This window comes from Canis lupus, chromosome 14, assembly GCF_003254725.2.
Source record: "Canis lupus dingo isolate Sandy chromosome 14, ASM325472v2, whole genome shotgun sequence".
Taxonomy (NCBI): Eukaryota; Metazoa; Chordata; class Mammalia; order Carnivora; family Canidae; genus Canis; species Canis lupus.
The window spans coordinates 15,360,895-15,382,595 of NC_064256.1; the positions used below are offsets into that span (position 1 = coordinate 15,360,895).

Sequence of the window (21,701 nt, forward strand, 5' to 3'; positions counted from 1 at the left end):
AGCACATTTTTTAAACAAACTCACTCTATATTATTAAAATTATATGTGGCTGTTCCATTAGCCAAATCATTCTTTTCCCATTTTTCCACTAATATGGGTCTTTATGTGAACATCAAAGAAATATGGTTAATGAATAAACATTCAAAATTATAGCACAGGGAAGAGCCTAGATGGCATCGGCTGGCCTTAGCACAACCTTATCTGTTGCTAGGCAACGATAGGTAATAAAAGGAGATCTGAAGCAAGCCAGCAAAAGAAAACCAGCCGCTGCCCATCTTTATTATCAGCTCTACTGCCACAATTAAATTAGTAGGAGGCCCCACATGAAAATGCAGCACCCAACTTGGGGGAGTTAAAGTTGTTTTTATCCTGTGATGTAAAGCCTACCTTTCTACACCAATAAAAGGCTTAACTGACAAGAATGCTAAGGAAAAAAATACATTGCATTTCATATATTCAATACCCCCTTTGAACTTGAGAGTCATTTCTAGTATTCTAAGACAGCCATTCAAATAGTCAGTAAATGTCTAAAAGCTTAAAATACATTCTGGATGTATCTTGTGGAGCAAGGTTATTTTGGTTGCTAGTATTTGGTTTTTGTTGTTGTTGTTGTCTTTTGTTAATGTAATTTATGGTCTAAGAATTTTAAATCGCTTCAGGAAAAGAATATCTACAGGAGAAAAATCAGCACACCATAGAGGGCCATGACTCCAATTAAGGACCAAAGAGTATTGATAAAATTGACATCCATGTTCAGAAATTTGTGTATTCTGCATTGTTGGGACAAAGTCTCATGGAACAGGTGGGGTTTGGGGTGGGTCTTCAGTCGGGGATTATAATATAAATAAAAAGCAGCAGTCATGCACAAGGAAATGGCGATCAAGAGAGACAAAGATACGTTCAGGACCAAGTGAGGAGATGCTTGCCTAGAAAGCAAAGTTCAGTGTTATTTTATTATGAACAGCTAGCATTCATTGAAACTCTATTCTTGCCAAGACAAAACAAAACAAATTAAAAAATATTTTTGTGCCTGATCTCATAAATCTTGATGGCAACCCTCCAAAGTAGGTGCTATTATATCAATTTTATAAATAAGGATAGATAGGTAAATGGATGGATAGATATATAAAAAGGCAAAAGAGAGAGATAGCAAGAAAAAAAGCAAACAAACGAAGCTTAAGGCATTATTTAAAATTTGCCTAAATTTACACAACCAAAACCCAGGTTGTCTCATTTCAAAGTTCAAGATCCTACTTACATTTTATATGACTTCCAGACAGGAGAGCAATATTGAGTAGGTGAAAATTAAGATAGATTACCAAAATTCAAATTTGATTTGTGAATTCTTCAACATAGATACTAAAACAATCATTGTTTTAAGTAGGAGAGTGAAAAGAATTAGTATTAAAACAATCAAGAAAATTTCTCAACCTAACCAGGTTTCCATTTTCAATGTTGCAACCCTTGGGGTCTCAGATATGACAGGTAAGCTCCATGAACCATTTAGGCCAGATATTCACTCCTTCTGTAAAATATACCTAAAGGTATTAAGAATGGATTGTTAAATGTAAGAATATATAACTATGGAATATTTGAATGACATAAGAATGATTTTATGATATTATGAATAAATATGTTTAATCGAAACTGGCTTTATTCCCCTATTGAGATTATCATTAAAAGGGTAGCTTTTAGAGAAGATTAAATTGATTACCCAAATAGCTCCTAAAATCATTTAATTAACAGGAACTTGGAAATCTGGGGTTTTGTTTGTTTGACAGCCAAAGGAGCAATTCAATACAAGTTGTTGGGCTTTTCTTATGGGCAGATAAAAGAATCCTGGTACAAACATTTTTCTGAAACATGCAGAACAGAGAATGCAGTTCCTATGTGTTTGTTTATTCTAATCAATGGATATTTCATTAGAGATATATTGGAATTCAATTGGTAGAAAATTTTAAGCACTTTAGTTTACTGTCTCAGAGCCATTTCCAGTCATCTATGGCTCCTCTGGGTAAAAAGTAGGAGTCTTGCTAACCTTAGTTTTACCCTTTTTCTATTTATACTCTACTGCCTCCAGTCTCCTCAGCATTCACCTCCTGCAGGATTGCTAATGAAAAGAATTGCACATTATTCCTATTTGCAGTTCAATCTGCTCAGCAGAGTTTTACCACTAAGAAATTTCAGGTTTTATACTAGAAAACTGACTCCTCATTGGTGGGAGGCCATTCAGCATTATTGGAAATGGGATGTGAACATTTTTCATGTTCATCAAAGGGATAATAGGTGAAAAACAATTGAGAAACACTTCTATCAATAATGAACATTTATCTGTCCGTCTTGGCTGATTTACTTCACTTGGAACTTCTTTCCCTATTTTCTTATGGTCAATGTCTAGACATTCTTTAAAATCAAGCTTAGGGGAATCTGGGTGGCTCGGTAGGTTAAGCATCTGCCTCTTGATTTTGGCTCAGGTCATGAACTCAGGGTCGTGGGATTGAGCCCCATGTCAGGCTCCGTGCTCAGCGGAGAGTCTGCTAGAGATTCTCTCTCTCCCTCTCCCTCTCCCTCTGCCCCTCCCCTGCTCATGAGTTCCCCCCACCCTCCTCGCTTCTCCCTCTCAAATAAATAAATTTAAAAAGATAAGTTTAGGGGTCGTCTTCTCTGAGAACTCTCCTATGAACATTACATTGGGTCTATGTGACTGTTTACCACTTAGATTGCTACATCTTTCAAAACAAAGATTGTTCATTGTTCCTCATTGGATCACAGTACATATGAGGCTTCTTGTCACAAAAGAGATGCTCAAATAATGTGAGATGAACTGAAATTAACTGGACTTTCAGTCTAAGTAAGTGATTCTACCTTTGATCTTACAAAGATGCATGAGCAAGAAAAATGTCTTTCCTTCCAATGTAACATGTCGCTTTTACATCACACTCAGCTCTCTTGCAAAGCTTTGTTCTTCAGTCTATACTTGTATTACCTTCTTTTTCTCCAATAGAGGAAGAAGCCTGTCCTATTTCCAAGAATAATTTCTATGCTCCCTGGAAACTTATCCCATAATTACACCCTTTTTTCTTGCAAAGCCTCACTCTTCTCCTGATTCATTTCTTTTGCCTACAGACACTCTCAGTTTACTTAACCTAAAAATCTTCTCAAGAGACCTTATTATCCCCTTGAATTACAATTCTTGTTATCTCTTCACTCACAGATTTTTCCCCCAATCTTCTGGTCAGTAAACAGTGAGCATTATTTGTAAATAAATGAAGATCAGAAAAAGAGGAACTATTGAGAAGCTGCTTTGCAAGTATGAGAGGAAGAATGTGCTGACAGAGGGTGGTAGAAGGTACTATTTATATAAAGACTAGCAAAGATACTTAATGAGCTCTACCTCACCAAACCCCAAACATTAATAAGGAGTTGTCACTCAACAGTCACCATATGAACATTTATCTACAATTTCCAAATTCTGGAATTTGTTTGGTATAGATCTTAATTTCACATTAGAAATCTTAATTTTGAGGAATCCCCATATCTGGTAGTGAATTGCTGGGTCATACTAGGTATTTATCTAAAGGATCCAATACAGTGATTCGAAGGGCCCATGACCCCCTCATGTATATAGCAGCAATGTCCACAATGGCCAAAATATGGAAAGAGCCTAGATATCCATGGACAGATGAATGGATGTGGATATGGATATTGTGGTATATGTATGCAATGGAATATTACTCAGCCATCCAAAAGAATGAAATCTTACAATTTGTGGTGATGTGGATGGAACTAGAGGGTATCATGCCAAGTGAAATAAGTCAGTCAGAGACAAACAAGTATCATATGATTTCACTCATACATGGAATTTAAGAAATAAAACAGATGAACATAGGGGAAGGGAAAGAAAAATAAGATGAAATCAAAGAAGGAGACAAACCCCAAGAGATTCTTAACTAAAGGAACCAAACTGAGGATTGCTGGAGGGGTGGGGGGTGGGGGGGTGTAGTAGCTGGGTGATGGGCATTAAGGAGCGCACATGATGTAATGAGCACCGGGTATTATATGCAACGGATGAATCACTAAACTCTACCTCTGAAACTAATTTTAAAAAACTTAATTTTGAAATGTGAGTATGCAAAATGTGTGTTATATGTAAACTTTCTCTGGAAATACCTAATTTTTGGTAAAGTTTTGAGAGTTTTAATTTTTTGTTTAGTTTGGTGGATTGTTGTGTCAAGTTCATTTTATGTCAGAAGAAGCACATTACACATGATTTAATTTTCTGAGAGGTCAGTGAAGAAGGACGGCAGGGAAGGAGGGAAGAAAAAAGATTCAAGTTTCCTTACAAACAATGTGGAGTTATATATGTCATTAGAAAATGCTTGTTGCTACAGGGTGAGGTTATCAAACAAACCACATATTTGTGGCATCAAGCAAATTCAAGCTGAAATGAGATTCAAGCTGAAAAAGTTATGTTTATATTTTGTGTTTTAACTATTTTATTGTGAAGAGATTATTTATAGTAAATGACCTCATTAAACCTCATTATAGTAAGTTATTATAGTTATACTCCCAAACTTATTCATGCCATCCTGTGTCTTCACTTTGGGTTGCTGCAGCCTTATCACACTAAGATCCTTGGTCATATGACTTGCTTTGGTCAATGGGATAGAATATGGCATAATGGAATGCAAGCGGAGATTTGAAAAATGCCGGTATTTTGTTGCTTGTATTCTTGCTGCTGTTCAAATATGTCTCCATGTAAACAAGTCTGGATTAGCCTAAAAGAGCCGGCCATTGAATCAAGGCTCTCTGAGATCAACATCTCCCAGATAGCTGTAGATGCATAAGGAAGCCTAGCTAATAGCACAATTGTTCAGCTAAGTCCAACTAAAATTACTAATAACTAATTTAGTCTGGTATTTTTATCTCCTGATAAATGTCATTTTTAATAATCACAGGTTTCTCTCAGAGACAGATTGTTCTAATGCACTTGTTGTAAATATAAAATTTAACAGTTAAATATGTGAGCTGCAAATACTTACACAGTGATGAAGGGCTACATTCATTTAGTAAAGTGTAAGTCCCAACATATTGATTTTATCCTGGAAGTTGAACTTAAGGTTGAACTTCTAAATAGAGTAAATTCTTAAAATATCCCTATTATGATGCTCTTTGATGAATCTTACTTAAGGATACATATACATATTTAATTTACTATGGTCTCATATTAGTTTAATGTATAGAAAGATACCACTGTTAATCTACTCACCATACTTTTTTATTCTCAGATTTTAAATGCATACTACATTTAGAGGCTTAATATTCTTGATATTTGAGGCTCTCCTTGTGGTAAGAATAAGCAAACTGGTAAGTAATAGAAATTGTAATTTCTCAATGCACATAATCTTTGGATATGCTTAAAATCTATGAAAACCTAGAATGATTTGTGGGCTTATCTTACCAGTTTTTATAGCACTTTGTAAATCTTCTCTTTCTTAAAGAACACCTATTTAATATTCAGGTTCCTTAATTTGGCATATTGCTAAATATGTTATACAGTTATTCATTTATGAAATACAATACCTACCTAAAGCAGCGGTCAAGTCCACAAAACCATAACTTCAGGTTACAGTGATTATATAACTACATAAACGAGGACATTTATTTATATTAAATCTAAGATTCACATGCTGGCAAATTTTACCTGGCTGAGTCATCATCACCCTTCTGCAACAGAAAAATATTGAGATAAAACAGCATAAATATAAAGATATTACAACATATTCAGTTTGTATCATTTTCTGATTAGTAAAACAGTCTTGTGAAAAAAGTACAGAAACTTTTATGAAGCTAGCTAAGGCTTGTTAAAGTATTCGTTATACATAGAGAAAGCGAATTTCGTCAGATATTCAAGTGAATAAAAGATAACTCTCTAAAGAAAAGTCAGATCTTTTTTGTTTTATTATGTTTGTGTTAGTGTGTATTTTTTCTCCATTCTCGAGAGGACTCTGTGAGATGAAATTGTAAGAAATGGATAGCTATGAAGCTGAGTGCCCAAAGCCAAACAACAACAACAAAGAGCGCTAAGACAAGAAGTGCAGATGAATTTTAGAATTTAGGACATGGTTAAAAATAAAACATAAATGTTAGAATTAGTATTTATATAAGCAGGAATATCATAGGTGAACAATGAATCAGAGCCAAATAAAGATTCCAGAATCAGCTATGAAATTAAAAAAAAGAAGAATTATTTACTGATTGCCTACTAGGTGCTGGATACTACATTTCTGCTTGGCCCAGATTACCTCACTTAATCCTCACCACAACTCTGAAGTAGGTATTACTGCTTCCATTTTATCAATGAAGCAACTGAGAAACAGATCAATTACATGACTTGCTTATGGTTCCCTAAATTAAGCTGTGTAAATAGAACAGAAACCAGAGCATGTGAGAGTCTAAAGCCTTTGCTCTAAATTTGGCACTAGCAGCAAGACAAGAGAACACCGATTGCGGAGTCCAATTTCTACCTCAGCCTCAGGATTATTTTACAAGCATCCCCAGTCTTACAAACACTCTGTTTACTAAATGGTCCACTCTTAGAAATGGTCACTGCTGCTCCATATCCCTTGTTCCACTTTATGAATTACCCACAAAAGGGTGGTTTCTGCATCTAGTCTAATTCTTTAGTAGGCTTAGAGAATCTTATATCCCATCTGTGTATCAGGCTAGAGTTAGTAATTAATAAAATAAATGTTTATTGAGTCATCCTTATGTAAGAGATTTTTATTCTATTAAGAAAACATAACAATATGACACAATCACTGCCTTGTAGGATGTTAAAGGCATAAGATATGTAAGAATGGCTTAAATATAGATGGTTCCCGAAGGGCAAATCAAAATAATCCAAACTCCCTGTTTTGGCACACAAAAACCAAAAATAAATTTCATTTTAGTAACAGTAAGTCTAGTTAATCATCAGGTTTGCCCATGTTAGAGACAGAGCGAAGTCATGACTAAGGATAAATAGTGAGATACAATCAGTATGTTTAGCACAAAGCTTCAACATAGTGAGGGCTCAATGAACATTCACTACCTATTTAGGGTCACATTGAGTACCAAAACAGTAAAAATTGCAAGGGAAGAAGCATTTACCATTCGAGGGGAGCTTTCTACCTCTTATGTGAAAAATGAATTTTATACAGGCTTTGTGATTTCAGGAGAGTGCAAGAAGAGAAAAAATGAAGCTGTGTCATATATTTGTAGAAGAATGATGACTATAATGCAACGACAAAAATAAAGTACAAAGAAATTCCTATGGGAGTTTAGAAGAGAGGAGGGTATTTCAGGCTATAAAATAATATTCCATTTTATCCTAGTTATAGCTAGGGCTGTCAAATTCATGGTTAGTTCCTAAGTATATTCCAAGACTGTCTTGTTCTTTTGGAATACACATGTAAAAGTCAGAGATAGAACATTGAGAAAAATATCTGGATACTCAAGGCCAAAAGCATATTGTGAAACAAAAATCAAGATTTAAGAAGAAAATGTATGGAGATTACATAATATCACTTCAGGATAGGTGACTTTTTTAAAGGAAACAGCTAAAACTCTATACCTAAGAGAAGCAAAACATGTCACAAAAGTGAGATTGACCCAATGAATTAGTACAGTTGTGAAGTTACACGGACAGCAGAACAATTGGTTTCATACCTCAATAAGAGTTGTGGTCAGTGTTAAGCCAGTACAGTACTACTAAACCAAATTATTTATCCTATTTTGAGAGACACAGAATCTTGGAATTTGCCAAGAACTTTTAAGAATCAGTCTTATACAAAAAGTCTTTCAGGTTATCCCCTGAAATTATTTGAATGGCTCCAATGTTACAGAATATTTTTATCTTATAGCAGAATACATTTATTTTTCACTCCTCTGAGAATTAGGCTTCTTCCTGATTCTTGGACTAAAATCTTTTTCTAATAATTTCTACCTTTTGGTTCTAATTCTCTCTAAACATAATGAGCACTCACTCGTTTTCCTATTTGAATTCCAAAATAATCAAACCACCTATTGCTATATTTCCATCTCACTACTTACCAAGCCATGTCATTTCCAGGTTCCCCATTATCCTAATTTCTCCTCTCTGAAAGCACTAGTTATGAGTTAGTACCAATGACACGTATAACCAGTACCACAGAGTACCTCTCAGGTCAGTAATTCTCATACTATCTCTAATGAAATACCACTAGACTTTTATCCCTCTCTGTCCTGAAGACAAAAGTTTAGTTTAAAACTTTTACTAAAGGACTGAAAAAAGATACAGAATATAAGCTCTATATTATTACATTTATCTCACATAAAATTACTCAAATTGCTTTCCTCTCAATTTCTTTCCTTATCTCATCATAAACTAGTAACGAACTATTGTGAACTGAAAACACTATTCCAAATAACAGATGTTACATTTAGGTTGACATAGCCCATGCTTGTATGACTGTTGAAAATAAATGCTTTTATTGAGCTCTGTCAACCAAATTCACATGAATATTTATTAAGCTAAATTACTCCATCCAGATCTGTATTATTGAATTTCTTTTGATAACATAAATTCAGTAATCTTAATACATTAATGATTGTCAAAAGTCAATTTGCTATTATCAACAATTCCTATCTTTATTTTCTAATGTATTTTTGTTATTAAAATAATACACTCTCAAAAAAAATACACTCTCAAGGTAGATAAAAGATGTAAAAATATATAGTACACAGGGAATAAAAGTAAAGTCTGCCATAATTCTGGTTTTTAAGCCTAGCGAATTAGACCATTGCCCTTATAGCCAGAACAGAAACTAAATTTAAATACAGATCCATAAATTACTATATATGGACTTTGAGCAAGTAATTTATTTGCCTAAGCTTTCTCATTTTGAGAAAAGAAGATAAAAGCCTCTGTGTAAGCTAGTTGTGAGCATTAAATAAGTTTATAAATTGCTTAAGAAAGGGCAGGCAAATAGTAAATTCTCAAAAAAGTTAAATGTTATTACCAGATATAATATTATACTGTTCATAATTTGGTGTTTTCCTCCTGTACATTTGGTACACAAAATTGAGATTTTACTGTATTTTTTATCCTATTGTTTTCACCTAATATTATATTATGCAAATATCCCATCACATTAAATTGTTTTTAAGGAATCATTCTAATGGCTTTGTTGTTGTGAATTATTGTTCTCCTCTCCAGAATATAGGATATCTTTACTGTTTTTGTGCTTTCTGCCATTTTGAAAGATGGTTTTTGTAACTTCATCCAAATTATTTAGCCAAATTGCTGGGGAGAAAAAGTTCAATTTATAGTTCACCAGCAGAGATCTTCCTTTAAGTCAGTGTTTCTCAAATTTGATCATTTTTTTTTCTTTTAAAGGGTAAAGTATGCTTTTCCTAATAATATGAAAACATAACATAAGGATTTTCAAAATTATGTGGATTGCAATCTTTTTTTCTGATAAGGGCATGTCATTTCAGGACTAAAATTTTTGACTTTCTTCCCACCCAAGGAGCACATCCTTTATTATACCAGGCAGGGTACAGCCAACTACAGCCTGCCTCCATGCCAAATCTAGCCCGCTTTCTATTTTTTTAAATGTTATATCTGAATAAGGCATGCTCATTAGGTTACATATTGTCTGGTGGTTTTTACATGAAAGTGATAGAGCAGTTACAACACAGACTGTACCACCTACAAAGTTGAAAATATTTACTCTCTGGCACTTTACAGAACAAGTTTGCCAGTTCCTGTTATAGATAAAGAAGAAGAAAAGAAATGGAAAAAAAAAAAGAAAAGAAAAGAAATTGAATTAATGGGTAGGTTCTATTGTTTTCTTGCATTTTCACCTTTTTTAGTGAATTATAGTTGACACACAATGTTACATTAATTTCAGGTGTACAACATAGTGATTCAACACTCTATACCTTATGCTGTGCTTTACCATAGGTATCACCATCATCTAATACCATGAGACCATTAGAGTGTTATTGACCAAATTCCATATATTGTACCTTTTATCGTTGTGACTTACTCATTCCATAACTAAAAGCCTGAACCTCCTACTCCCCTTCATTCATTTGGGCTAGTAATAATTTTATTGCAAGTGAAAACCAAAACTACCATCATGGCCTGAGGTTAAAATAAAATAATTTTTTAAATTGTGTTTGGGGTGGGATGGCACACACAAGTCAGAATGTCTTGTTTCGTAGCACCTACAAAGTATGTATGGAGTAAGGAATCAGTTAATATACAAAAGACATTTCGATGTTAAATTAGCATTTATTCTACCTGGGGATAACTTAACATATTTATAATTTAAGGATTTTCATTTAATGTGGGACCATTGAGGCCATTTTTTTTGTAATAATAAATTTATTTTTTATTGGTGTTTAAGTTGCCAACATACAGAATAACACCCAGTGCTCATCCCGTCAAGTGCCCCCCTCAGTGCCCGCCACCCAGTCACCCCCACCCCCCGCCCTCCTCCCCTTCCACCACCCCTAGTTCGTTTCCCAGAGTTAGGAGTCTTCCATGTTCTGTGCCTTTCACCTTCTCCTCTTCTTCACGAACTCTCATTCACATTAAGATGAAGACCAGGTATTTAGCTACATGTCATCTGAATATCTAAAGTTCTGTTCATTTTTCCTTTGTCTTTTTCTCTCTGCTCTTCAGTTTAGATCATTTCTATTGGTCTATCTTCAAGGTTATGGATTCCTTCTTCTGCCAACTCATACTTGCTATTGATTTCATCTAGTGAAATTTTCAGTTCTATTACTATGCTTTTCATGTCTAGATTTTCCATTTGGAAATTGAGTAAAGGATAGATTCCCTTCTAGGGTCTTCTGAGAGACCACCACTCTACACAAACCCTGATTTTAGACCTCTGGCCTTCAGAACTGCAAGGGAATAACTCTCAGCTGTTTTAAGTGAGCACATTTGTGATAACTGGTTACAGCAGCCTTAGGAAACAAATACAGACCCTATCTAAATTGTTGACACAGACTCCATGAACATAATAAAATGACTGTTGTTTTATGCCATTGGATTTGAGGTGATTTGTCACACAGAAGATTACTAGATCAATTCACATGTAGATATTTGGAAATTCTGAAATGCTCAAAATAACCACTGTTGACTATGCATTACTCTTGTCCCAAGTTATCACATGAATTTTCATTTGCTATCATTCTTCCTTTCTCATTTCACAACAGTTTAAATTTTGCATCATCATTATTAGATTATCATATGGGATTATTTGCTACCTCTACAATATGTAGTATAAAATTTTGTGTATTTTAGTCCATGATTTTCCAGTTAGGTAAGACTTGTATGCATCATGGCTTATTTGTGAATCATATATTTTCTTATTGCTAAAGCTGGTGTGTTTTTATGTGTTTGTGTATGTATACACACACATATACAGATTTCTATCAGATTAACTTCCAGAATGGCACTTGGTTTCTGGTGTGCTGCTTATGAATTTTGGCATTTAAATAAATTGCAATATACTATTAAAACAAATTACTGAGTAATCACTAATTTTACAAAACATTATTTGTATATATAGTCATGTTCTCATACAAACAAAATAAAGATTTTTTCCACTGAATGTGGAATTTTTTCCTAAGTAAGCTTAAGTGAAACACACACACACACACACACACACACACACCAACTTTAGTTAGCTGTGCAGTAGTTGCTCCCCACATCCACTTATAAATTGACAGAATTCCACTTAAGGGTGATATTACACAGCATATGATTCTTTCCTGTGTATAAGCAATCTTTGTTAGATACCTGGATTACATTAAGATGTATAAAGGCTCCGTCAATTTCCTCAACTGTCAGCCTAATTACCCTTTAAAAAAGAATAGCAGGTTAATTTGGCAAGACTTGAACTTACTAAAGATGTTAGCTAATGGTTAGTATTTTCTTTTCTAAGAGCACACAAGCCATTTGCTTAATAATTCATTTTCAAGTGTTAACATAAATCAACCCCAAACTCTCTAGTTCTCAGCCTCTGAAATCTAATTTACTCCCATCCGGAAAATCTTTGTTCTTGTCCACCTTTACCTTTATGGTGCATTTTTCAGACATTTCCAGTAACAGATACAATGTCCAAGAATCAAAACAATAATAAAGAATGTCCTAAATATTTTTTGCAGGATGCCTAGGTGGCTCAGTGGTTGAATGTCTGCCTTTGGCTCAGGGCATGATCCTGGATCCCTGATTGAGTCCCACATGGGCTCTCTGTGGGGACCCTGCTTCTCCCTGTGCCTGTGTCTCTGCCTGTCTCTGTGTGTCTCTCGTGAATAAGTAAATCTAAAAAAATATGTTTTGCTCTTTATAAATCCACTGTTACTTGTTTTTATCAATTACTACTTTATAAAATCCAAAACTCCAAAATTAAATTTTCAGGGCTTTTCTCCCTCAACATGACCTAGTTTTGAAAATATTACTCATTAATTTTGCCACTTAATTCTGAAACTTCTATTGACTCACACCATCTTTGACATTAATTTTTTTTAATTTAAAAAACCCTAATCATTCCATTGATTCTTTTTATTAATATGTTAAAACTTGCTTGTATCTTCTTGCCGTGGATTCAAATCATAGTCTAATTCTTGCTTACACTAATTACAAGTATTGCATTTCGCCCCATTTTTCCATTGAGAATTCTGTATTTTTTTCATACTGATTTGTAGGAATCCTTTGTACCTGCTAGATACAAATCTTCTTTCAGATAGATGTCTTGCAAGTATCTTCTCCCTTTCTGAGTTACTTTTCTCTATGTTAATGATGTCTTTGGATGAACAAAAGTTGTAAATTGTAATATATTCTAATTTATCATTTTCCCCTTTAGATTGGTGTTTTTTTTTTTGGGGGGGGGGGCTCTGTTGAAGAAATATCCCCTCTCAAAAAAAAAAAAGAAAGAAAGAAAGAAAGAAAAAGAAGAAGAAAAAAAAGAAATCTCCCCTCTCCAAGATCTTTCACTTTTATGTCTACAATCGATCTCAAACTGGTTTTTGTGAACGGTGTGATAAGAGTCAAGATTTGTTTTTTCCATATGAATACTGAGTTGACCAGACACTGCTTATTGAAAAGACCATCATTCCCCATGAATTAAATGTTTCTATCAAAAAAAAATTTTTTTGACTGAGTTTTACACAATTATAGAGAATATAATAGAAAATTTACTTATGTCATTATCTGCTTATTGTGTCCTCATTCTTTTCCTTTAGATGAAGTGCAGATAAATTTTTAAAGAACTGAAAAAAAAGTAAATATATATTTAAAAAAGAGAAGAGATTTTTAGAGAAACCAACCCTATTTTAATATTCAATTCCAAACTATGAAATAACTCTTTTTTTCCCAAAGCATTGACACTTCTGCTTTTCTTCACTATTATGGAGGGAAGTTTAATAGTAAAGGTAACTCTAGCTGCTGTAATGTTCAAAATGTCCTAAATCAAAGCTTAACATGGGTATTCCTATTACACAGGTGACTCTCCTCCAAGTGGAAAATCAGCCCTCATGCTCCTTCCAGATTTTGATTTCACCATATTCAACATGGCTTGCAGGGTTACTGGGCCCATTTACATCAAGCCATCATGATGGGAGACAACAAGGAAGACCTCTCATTGAAGACTTACATGTGCCATGGCTTGAATTGGTGCACACACATTTGCCAACATTCTACTTGCTTACTTACTCACTCACATGGCCAAACCTAACTACAAGGGAGGCAGAGAAACGCAGTCCAGGAATATTGAAAGAGTGAAACTGACTTGAGGAACAGACAGCCATTCTTTGAAATAAGAGAAAGGCTAAAGGTTTTGAGAAATAATCATATGTTATCCTATGAGTCATATGATAACAATTGTCCTTTACATGAATGATTCAAATTTGCTACTCATAGCTCAAATGAAGCAAAGTGTTGAATGATTCTTAGGTTATACATTTGTAATTGTGTCAATTTTTTGCATTAGTCAAGGGAATTGTTTTCTAAGAAAATTCCAACTCCATGTCCTTAGCATATATCAATATTCATATTTATATTTATACAAAGAATGGAAAATGTAAACATGTTAGAGAGTCTCTGAGGAAGACCATGTTTGACTCTTGATCACTGATGAACCTCAATTTCCTAGAAATGTATGTGGCACGGAGTGGACAATAAATAATGCTTCTATGGTTTAAACAAATAAGAATTTTGTAGGTACTTTCTCACACACAAATGTATATAAGGCTGTCATTATTTGAGTTGATTTATAATGCTGCTTAAATACACAAGCTGTGAAGACATACTTTTTTCCCAATTGACTTTTTATCTGTCTGACAAATGTATTTTTTAAAAGATTTTTTAAATTTATTTATTTATTCATGAGAGACACAGAAAGGCAGAGACACAAGGCACAGGGAGAAGCAGGCTCCATGCAGGGAGCCCGACGTGGGACTTGATCCCCGGTCTCCAGGATCACACCCTGGGCTGAAGGCAGTGCTAAACCACTGAGCCACCCAGCTGCCCCAAATGTATTTTTTTAATTTAATTTCAATTAGCCAACATATAGTACATCATTAGTTTCAGATGTGGAGTTCAGTAATTCATCAGTTGCATACAACACCAAGAGCTCATCACATCACGTGCCCTCCTTAATGCCCATCACCCAGTTACTCTATCCTCCCAACCTCCTCCCCTTCAGTAACAATTTGTTTCCTAAGTTAAGAGTCTCTCATGGTTTGTCTCTCTCTTTGATTTCTTCCCATTCAGTTTTCCCTCCTTTCCCCTATGATCCTCTGCAGTTTCTTATATTCCACATATTAGTGCAACCTTATGATAATTGTCTTTTCCTGATTGACTCATTTCATTCACCATTATACCCTCCAGTTCCATCCATGTCTATGTAATTGGTAAGACTTTTATACAATGTTATAACCTTAGACCCATTTTTTGAAGAATAAAAAGGTTTAACTATCAAAAAAATTGATATTAATTCTTTCAATTCAGTACATGAAAATTAAAAGATTCATGAAATGGAATTCAATGACTCTTTTATTTAAACAAATAAGTAACAGTTGTATTTCTTTGAATGCTTATTCTAAAGATTTTTTTCTACAACATATTTCAATTGAGCTCCATATGATATACACTGAAACACAGACTTGTGAAAAGAACAAAATTTTCCCTTACTATAATCATGATAAAAACTATATAGCACTTGTAGCCAAAATTGAGGAACTTTTTTTTAAGTAAGCACAGAATGTTATCAAAAGACATTTAGCATTTATCAAGTTGATAAAGCATATTGTACAACCATGTGTGTGAAATAAGCCACTCTTATTTATCAGAAGTTAGAGAAGTACCATATGATCCAGCAATTCTACTTCTAGTTATATGGCCCAAAAGAATTGAAAGCAACTGCTAGAAAAAAACATGTATGTATACACACTCATAAAAGCACTATTCACAATAGTCAAAAAAGGAGCACCAGACAAAATGTCCATCAGTCAATTAATGGATGAACAAACATGGTATATACATGAAATGGATTATTATTCAGCCTTGAAAAGGAGAATGAAATACTGATACATGCTATATAGTGGAGGAATTTTGAATACATTATGCTAAATGAAAGAAGCCAGACACACAAGTTAGGTATTATAGGAATATTTTTATACGAAATGTCTAAAATAAACTCATACAGAAAGAATTCATATTACTGATACCTGGGAGTTGGGAGGAGAGAGGAGATTGGGGAAAATGTGCTTTACACATATAAGGTTTTCTTTTGGACTGATAGAAATGCCAGAGTTTTGGAACTAGATATAAGTGGATTGTGTACAACACTGTGAATGTACTAAATGCCATTGACATTGTTCACCTTCAAAGTTTAATTTCATACATGAATTTCACCTCAATAAATAAAAAATGTCACTCTTGTTTAAAAATATGTATCTGTATTTATATGTAAATCTATATGTAAATGGTGCATAGTAAAAAGCCAGGAAAATTTATGAACAATTTTAATAATGGTTATCACTGGATTTGGAATTTGAGTTTTTTTCTCCTTCTAAATTATTATTTCTGTAATTTTATAAGGAGGTTATATTACTTTTGCCATCCTCCCAAAAATTCATATATAATGATGATACACATATACCATAGATAAGTTGTTACCATTTCTTAAATATGCATATTATTCTATGTGAGGTGGTTGATAATAATATACTTGGTCTTAGACTGAGTTTATAACAACAGTAAACTAGGAAGGGGAACTCTAAATGAGTACAGAAGTTATGACTCCATCTAGAACACTTCCATATCAAATAGAGTTAGTATGCAATTTCTTTTCAATTATACACTAAAATTATATATAGTAAATTTTATAGTAAAATTTATATATAGCAAATCATGTGTATCCTTGAAAAGTAATAGTATAACCTTAACATTCTTGAAGTTTATAGCCAAAGACCCAGATGTACAAACACAACTATATCAACTGTTTCCTTTGGGAAGCATGTTTTTCATAATGATATAAAAATTTTATAAATTCAATAAAGTAACCACATACTTAATTCAGGGGCAGTATTTTAGATGCAGATGAAGGCTGTGAACTAGGATCACTGTGGTAGACAAATGGTCTTCCAAAGATGTCTGGTCCATATCTATGAAATTTGGTAAACATGAAGGAGTACCTATACATTGGATCTCTATCCTCTGTGACATTAGCAAGATATGACCAAATGTCTTGGTAACTACCTTAGGATGATATGAGGAATAGCAATTAATGAATGAAATCTATGGGAAAAACCCATGCATATGGACACATGGCTAGAGGGCTACCCGACCCATAGTCAGTGAGGAAATTCTGCCTAAAACAATCACTTAAGTAGCTTTATCATTGACTATAATCTACAGGGCCTGAAAGCATGGAATAGAAAAATAGAATTTGACAATGCCTGTATGTCAAGCACAGACCATGTAATCTGGAGAAATAATACTGGCCTCTGATACATGGAGAGTTGTCCTTTATTGAAGATCAAAGAGAGCTCACCAGGCCTCACCATGGCATCAATAACATATCCTTCAAAATGGTATACCTATTTTTCCTCTAGTTCCTTGCACATCTATAACCTTCTATGCTGATATGTTCAGGGGGCATATATAATAAAATGCCCATGAATTTTGATCAGTAGAAAAAGAGTATCTTCAATTTTAAATTAATGTTCTGAATTTGATTAATATGGATCAGTAACATAGGTTCAAGTCATTCTGGATGCCTTAGAAAATTGAATTTCTTAACCTATGGGCCATACCCTGGACTGAGTTGATCATCTTTGATTATTATCACACTACAAGATGCTCCTGGGCAGCTAGCTAGTCTCATACAATTTCTTTATCATATCACCTATTTTATAAATGTAACAGCTCTTTTAGACATTCTAGTTTCATTAGTCAAGTTTCCAGTATGCACTTCTAAAAGATAAGGACATTTTGAAAGCATAACTGTGATATCACCAATCAAACCTAAAATTATGACCAAATTCCTTAAAATGATCAAATATGCATTAGGTGCTTGTATTTCCCTATCAGATTTTATTTTAAGTTCATGTGTTTGAATCAGAATCCAGTAAGATATATACACTGCACATAGAACTTCTAAGCATCTCAGCTAAGAACACTGTATGGCCTTCGTTATCTCCTAAAGGAGGGCAAGTGCACACGATGACATGTCCCCAACAATATATTTATCATGCTTTGAAACTGATACATATAGGAAATCTGCATTGCAAAAGAAAAAAATCATGAGTGGAAAATACAGCTTCTTGTTTTCAGTGCTTTCATGAAGAAATTAATTTTCATACTCAAAATGGATATAGTAGCATCATCCTTTGACATGTTAACACAAAGTATGACAGCTCTCCTTCTGTTAGGGATGCAGTTTCAGTGAAATGCAGAATACCATTTTTAAACTATGCTTTCTGTAAGAGTATAAGGAATTATGGTTACCAAACTGCTTATTTCTGAAGCAAATGGCTTATGAAGATTTCCTAGAATTTGACCACTGTTTTCCATCTCCAGGACCAACATCTTGGTACAATCTACCATCATTTGTTTCCATGACTTACTGCATTTTCCTCCTGATCTGTTTCCCTAAATCTGATGTTGCTCCTTGGCAATTTTGCTTCAATACAGACTAATTCTATTAAAATATTATGAGACCATACCTATTTTCTGTATGAAAACTTTCCATGGCTTCCCATCTTAATCCTACTGAAATTTTAAGTCTTTATTGTGACTTAAAAAGTCTGACACAATGTTGCTCCCTGTTATCTCTCTGACCTCATCCTCTGCTACTCACCTATATTTCCTCCAGCCATAATAGCCTTAGGGCTTTGGGGAAAATGTAAGAATTTTCCTTCCTTTCCATACTGCAGAGCTGCCTCCTCAAGTCACCACCCGCCACCTGCCATCTGCCATTTGATTGGTATGGAGAAGAACATGATTCATTGTTCTGTGGCTCTGCCTGTCATTAAGAATAGACAGCTACATCAAAGGAGCCACTCTGAGCAATTTATCCATATCCCCTACAACTCATTTATCACCAATATTCTTACACATCAAGATATACCTAAAAGCTTTCTAATTCTCTCTACCTCCTCTAACCAACTAGGATTATCTCACAACTGAATTGTTGAATTGGTGCCTTACTGACCTCCATGGAATCCTTCTGACCTTCCTCACACTCTACTCTACCCAAACAATTTTTAAAGACTAAGTCAAATCATGTCACCTCTCAGATGATAGCTGCTCATGTGGTAAGCAAAGCATAACAGAGTTTTCCAAACACTAGGTTGTATACCTGAAACTTATGTAACATTACATCTCTTTGCTTCAAGAGAACTTAATAGTTCAATAAAAATATTTTTTAAATTATGTCACCTCTCCCTTCACATCAGTTCATAATTTTACTTTATGCTGAGAATAGAATTCATACTATTCAACTGACCTGCAGGACAAGACCATCACCCACCTCACTAAGTTTTGCATTGTTTTCATCTTTACTCACTACAGTAGTCAAACTTCCCTGCCTTCCATTCTTCAACTAGAAATTTCCTTTTTAGATGCTGTCTCCGGTTTCAAATGTTTTACTTCTACTCTTTACCAGCTCAGTTCCTTATGCTTCACACACCATTCTCATCACTTATCTTTCACTGCACTTATCACAATATGCTATTGTACATATACTGTGATATGCATTTTTAATAAGTCTTCTTATTCTGCCCTAAAATCTATTAAGCTTTGTGAGAGTGGGGATCATACCTTTATTCATAATGTACTTGACTTAGCAAAAAACTACTCAATAAACATTTGTTAAAGGAATAAATGTATGTCTCTGTGCATTCATGCAAGAATGAAAAACTGAGTGGATTACTTACTTAATCAACTAAATCAGGTACTTTGCATAATCCTAGCCATCAGCTTTCAGGTAGAAAGAGGAGATGATAAGCATATGTCTCAGGGCATATTTACTTTTATAATTGGAAAAAAGGAACTGAACATTGAGAAGAGATCTGGCTCGAAGTCAAAACAAGGAGGTGAATCAGAAACACTATGGCCCAGCTGAAAAGTTTTTTTTTTTTTTTTTTTTTTGAGGTCTGAGCAACTAAGACTGAAGGAATTCACATCCTGTTAGTGGTTTACTAAGTAGAATTAAAGCCATGTATCTCTCTGTGTTGGGAAAGTGGTTTGTAGAAATCCTCTGATCCAAATGGAGTTTCATTTCCACAGTTCAACCACACAATATATACACCTAAAATTTTTTCCCCACAGAAATACTACTGTAGAAACTCTTGCGTGGCCCAGATGGTACAAAAATATCTTCTATCCCATTTGTTCTTCTGTAATGTGACCTTACCATTCTCCCATTCAGAGAGGAAGTCTAATTTCCTTGAATCTCAGTTGGCTCTACCAACTCACTTGCAACCAATAAAATGGAATTGAAGCAACTTCAGTGACTTCTAACATTATGTCCAAAGGAGACTGTTCCCTCCAAAGCTCTCCATGATTGAGTCCTCCATGCACCATTTTGGTTTGCTTGCACATTTGGAACACTGTGCCACTTGTTCCCTAAGAGGATGGTCTCCTTCAGAACCCAGATAACATACTGTAAAAAGTCCAAGTCACATGGAAAGCCTGTGTGTATACCAGTTGTAGTTGAGCCCAGGCTTTGAGACAGCCTAGGCCAGCAGACAGATATGGGAGTAAAGAAACATCCAGATGATTCTGGTCTTTAGTCATTCAAGTTACCCCCAGCCATTTCAGTCTTCCCAGCAGAGGCCCTATGCATCATTCTATCTCCAGAGTGTCCTGTCCAAATTTCTGACTACCAATTCTAATAAAACTGCTGTGGCCTTATGTCACTAAGTGGAGAGTGGTTTATAACACAGGAATAGATAGCCAGAACACCAGAGACGCCCCACCAACATGCAGAGTAACAGGATGTGATCCTGTTACTATTTAAAAACTAATATACTGAAAGTATCCTATATGCAGGTATATATCTTTATTGTGGCATAACCTATAATAGGAAGCTAGATTCAGTCTTAAGGTTGTATCAGTCAGAAATGATTTACGTACTTATGAATATAGTGGTCAATTATGCTGCCATAAAAATAGTATGAAATGCAGATACCAATCAAGAAAATGTGTATAACATTAGGTGAAGCTGAAAATAAAAAGCAAAACATCAAATTGTGTAAAAATAAATATGTGTTCCTTAAAAATTATGTATGTGGGCAGCCCGGGTGGCTCAGCAGTTTAGCCTCGCCTTCAGCCCAGGGCCTGATCCTGGAGACCTAGAATCGAGTCCCAGGTCAGGTTCCCTGCATGGAGCCTGCTTCTCCCTCTGCCTGTGTCTCTGCCTCTCTCTCTCTCTCTCTCCCTCTCTGTGTCTCTCATGAATAAATAAATAAAATCTTTTTTAAAAAAATTACGTATGCTTGTAGACAGTCCTGAAAAGTGGCATGCAAAAGTGAAAGCTTCTGCTAGCATTAGGCATCCGGAATGTAAACCATGCACTAGATTTTCTTGACTATTTTGTACAGTTATTTTTCTTACAAAAATATATATAATGCATAGGTACTCCCATATAACCTGAGCAGTTAGTAATTCACTCTTTCAAATCAGGTGGGAGCAGGAGAATGAATGAAGATAGTTTCTTCCTTGTACTTGGAAGGACATTAACTGCTTCTGCTGTCCTGGCTATGAAAGAGTGATTTCTGCTTAGTTCTGTAGTATACATATGTAGATTCATTCAATGGTTGGATTTGGGTCATAAACACAGACTCTCTTTTGACCTAAGGTCAGAAACTGACTTTTAGATCAGCCTTAGGTTATGTTTTCTTATGATTTACTTGAGTGGTTAGGAAGGCGAAAGCAGTTTTTGGTTTTGTAGGTGGTGGTTTTTTCCTGTCCCCAAAAATGAAGGCCAAAAATTAAAAAGAAATTTTTAAAAAATTTAAATTAAAGATGCTACCTAAGAAACTAGCAACATGTAATTCTAAGGAAAGATCTCCTGAGTGCCACCAAAGATGATTCAGAAACAGAAAATCTGAAGTTTAATTTGATAGCTCTATGGACTCTGATATTCCTCTGA

General features: G+C 34.6%; 1 long non-coding RNA gene across 1 annotated transcript in view; it reads left to right on the forward strand.

Annotated features, from left to right (window-relative positions):
- The window catches only part of LOC112674975 (uncharacterized), a 48,932-nt gene extending 32,942 nt beyond the window's left edge, over positions 1–15,990 (forward strand). Inside the window, exons 2-5 of the long non-coding RNA XR_003145691.3 lie at positions 3,215–3,349; positions 5,289–5,367; positions 9,773–9,858; positions 13,544–15,990. This is a non-coding gene — a long non-coding RNA (uncharacterized LOC112674975). The remainder of the gene's footprint in view (positions 1–3,214; positions 3,350–5,288; positions 5,368–9,772; positions 9,859–13,543) is intronic.
- Positions 15,991–21,701: the final 5,711 nt, after the last annotated feature.